At 42.4% G+C, this 3,763-nt stretch overlaps 1 long non-coding RNA gene across 1 annotated transcript; it reads left to right on the plus strand.

Moving 5' to 3' along the window:
- The first annotated feature begins 551 nt into the window (after window positions 1–551).
- On the plus strand, window positions 552–1,954 carry LOC106725415. The gene is made up of 3 exons (XR_001361299.1): window positions 552–629; window positions 1,006–1,099; window positions 1,531–1,954. It is a non-coding gene; the product is annotated as an uncharacterized LOC106725415 (long non-coding RNA).
- The last annotated feature ends 1,809 nt before the right edge of the window (window positions 1,955–3,763 follow it).

The raw sequence follows: 3,763 nt of genomic DNA on the forward strand, positions 1-3,763 counted from the left end.
CCCGCCCTTGACAATCCCCCGGCCTCCCCTACCCCCCAGTGTCTTATGTCCATTGGTTATGCTTATATGCATGCATGCAAGTCCTTTGGTTGAGAGAGGGGGGTAAGAGATCAACCGAAGGACTTGTATGCATGCATATAAGTACATTAGAGTTAAGAAGACTCGGTGACTGGAGAGGCACAGTAAGGCCTTGGCAGATATTGGACTCAGAAGGGTTATAACTTACATATGCAAATAGTTCATTCTTAGGATTTCAAAACTGTTGGGAGCCGCTCGTTTAAAAGTATACGAAACGGAGGGCTCTGCTCGGGATTCTGCGTGCGGCTGCCTTCACTCCAGCGGACGGGGGGAAACAACCGCTGCTGTCATGCTCTGTTCCTGCTTTTAAGTAGCTTTCGTACAAATGCACTAGTCAGTTTGCCAGTAAAACACTGGGACGTGGGCGGGAAACCCCGGGAAACTCGCTCACCTCCTTCCCAGCAGACCGTGGCTTCCCCTTCCCCCGCCCCTTTCCGTAGCCAGAGGGAGGGGAGCTGGTGCATCCTGGGAGTCGCAGCCGCGGGGATTGTGGGAAATGTAGTTCGGCCACGCCGCCCTCCGCGCCTCCTGTAATGGCTGCTTCCTGGAAGGTAATGTGAGAATTCTCTCCAATGGGTCCTTAGGTTTCCCCAGTGTATTTGCACAGCGGGGCAGATCTACACCCTGCCGGGCCAAAGCAGGGATTCTTTTTTAAAAGTTTAATGTTAATTCCTGGAACGCACTTGTCTGTCGCTTCGATTTATTTTTAGTTTTTCCTGAATGGGCGAACTAACCAACCCTAAGTCTCCCACCCGTGCTTGAACAAACTATTTGCTCTAGCTTGTTCATTCTCTCTACGCTTTCCTCCCCCTTCCGTACAGCCTCCCTGCCCTGCGCTGACTGTAGCTGCCCCCTTAAAGTAATAATTTAATAATAAGAAGAAGAATGAGTAATTTTTAAATTTTCCCCATCTTCTTCTGATAATAGGCGCTGTCACGTGGAACCTCTTAGCCTCCGCATTCCGAACGCCAGGAAGGGGGTGTTTCAAGTCCCGTAGAGTTCCACAGATATCCATTCTTTGGTAAGTCTTCCTAATTCCCACAACGTCAGAGTTTTATGTTGTGTGACTTTTACCAGATTTGTCTGCATTTCCTGGATGGGAGAAAAAACCCTTTGAACATGTAATTTTTACTAACTAGGATATTTTAAATTTCCAAGTGAGTGTTTTGTGCATTTTCTGTTTGTCCTTAATTATGCTCTGCTGTCCAGTCAGTTCGGTGTTGGCATCTACAGTGTGGAGAATCGCTGGAGTCAGTTATCATAAGAAGGGGAGCTTAGCCTCAAGTGATCATCTTTAAGTATCTTTTACTTCCCTCTGTTTTTTTCGTGGGGAAATGAGAATATGTGTCTGAAATGTAAACTTGAAAGGTTATGTTTGTCACGTATTCATATTGTCGTTGAAAAGGGTAGGAATTTTAATGGTTCCTCTTTGTTTCCATGTTTAATTTCTAGAAACCTTCAGCTCTCAAGATCCAGCCATCTCAAGGCCCCAACATCATGACCTCGGTTTCAGCACAGCTGTTCATAGTCCTCCTTTCACTGCTCTTGGTGCTGCCTGCTGTTGAAGCAGTAGAAGCTGGAGATGCAATCGCTCTTTTCTTAGGTGTGGTTCTCTGCATTACAGGCATCTGTGCTTGTTTGGGAGTATATGCACGAAAGAGAAATGGAGAGGTGTGACTTTGAAGGGCCTCCTGAATCAAGCCTTGCCCTGAAAACATTTGAGCTATTCCCGTTAAAAACTGAGCTTTGGTGTCTGAAAGTTCCAAAGAAACAGTACATAGGGTAATTTTACATTCTTAAGTTTCCCTACAAATGGTAATAAATTGATATATGTTAAATGGAAAAAAAATTCTTTTTTACAACAAATAATGCAATGAAAAATGCAGTCTATAATTCACACAGTACATGTAACTAAACAAACAAACAAAAAAAAGGAAGTTGGGCTGCCTGCCAAAATGAAAGCCAAACTCGTGAGGCAGGTGCTGGTATAAAAGGAAAGAGGTTTTATTCAGGAGCCACAAGACTTGGGAGAATAGCAGACTCCTGTCTCAAAGACCAATCTCTCTTTCTGCTCAAGCCTGCCATTCTTATAAGGATAAGGAAGAGAGGGCTTTTTAAAAATTATTCAATTATTTTGCTAGCTTTTAGTGTGCTCAGGGCCCTATCCATTCATTTTTCTAGCTTGTTGCACGCTCAGGCTCTGTCCATTCATATTTCTATTTTTTGGCACGCTCAGTATAAGCCAATGGGGGAGACTCCCTGGTGCTCCACTGTCTAGGGCAGCGGTTCTCAATCTGTGGGTCGAGACCCCTTTGGCGGTCGAACGACCCTTTCACAGGGGTTGCCTAAGACCATCCTGCATATCAGATATTTGCATTATGATTCATAACAGTAGCAACATTACAGTTATGAAGTAGCAACAAAAATAATTTTATGGTTGGGTCACGACATGAGGAACTGTATTTAAAGGGCCAGAAGGTTGAGTCCGGTCTAAGCATATTATTCTTTTATTATTATAGATGGGCTAGAGATACAAATACCCCACAATATTGTGTCTGCACAACAAAGCACTATTATCCAAAAAATGCCAATACTGCTCATGCAACATTAGTACGTAAAAGAAACTGTTCAGGAACTGTAAGGAAAAAATACACAATTCAGGTCTTATACTAACTTTACTTACTTATTTATTTATCTATAAATTTATGGATTAGAGAGAGAGAGGAAGGGAGAGAGAGAGAAAAGAGAGAGAGAGACGAGAGAGAAATTTATCAAACCCACAACCTTGGTGTATTGGGACAATGCTCTAACTAACTGAGATATCTGATCAGGACCACCATTCATTCATTTATTCACAAAATACCTACAAAGTATCTATCATGGTAGGTACCATTCTAGTAGCTGGGAAGTCAGTATAATAAAACATGAACATTCCCTGCCCATCATAAAATTTTCACATTAGTTTATTTGCTTACCTGGTACACATATACACAAATACATACAAATTTCAGTCAATGATAGACACTACATGAAAAACTAAGGCAAGAAAGTAAATAGAGAATAATGGGAGAGATACATTTTGCAAGGCGCACAGGAAAGGAGATGACACTTGAGCAGAGCCCTACACGATGTTGAGAAAAACAGCCATGCAAAAGTCTGCAGAGAAAGTCTCACTGGCCGAGAGAACACAAGAGCAAAGTCAATAGGGAACAAGAGATTGGCATGTTCAAGGAACAGCAATAAAGTGTGATTGGAATGGGATGAGCATGGGTGAGCAGTGGGCTGACATCAGACAGGCAGGCAGAGGCCGGAATGTTTAGGGCTTTGTGGGCTTTGATAAGGAGTTTGGATTTCTGCTTATGTGATGGAACTAGAGAGGTTTAAGCACAGGAATAAATGATCCGATTTTTTAAAAAATCACTAGTTAGGGTAGTAAGAAGGCAAAACTGACAACTAGGATACCATAGTACTTGGGAAACAAGGCCAATAATAAAGCACACAAAAGTATATATAACAAGACCTTTGTTAAATTGCCTGATTGGGGTGGGTGCTGGTAAGGAGAATTTAGCCAATTTTATTTTAAAACTATGGGGCCCCAAATAATCCCTGTACAAACTTGTGCCACTCTTTTTTCAGATGGGCCAGGTCATCAATTGATTTCTTAATAATGTTTAAAAAGGGGGGT

The sequence above is a fragment of the Myotis brandtii genome, unplaced genomic scaffold, assembly GCF_000412655.1.
Source record: "Myotis brandtii unplaced genomic scaffold, ASM41265v1 scaffold162, whole genome shotgun sequence".
Lineage (NCBI taxonomy): Eukaryota > Metazoa > Chordata > Mammalia > Chiroptera > Vespertilionidae > Myotis > Myotis brandtii.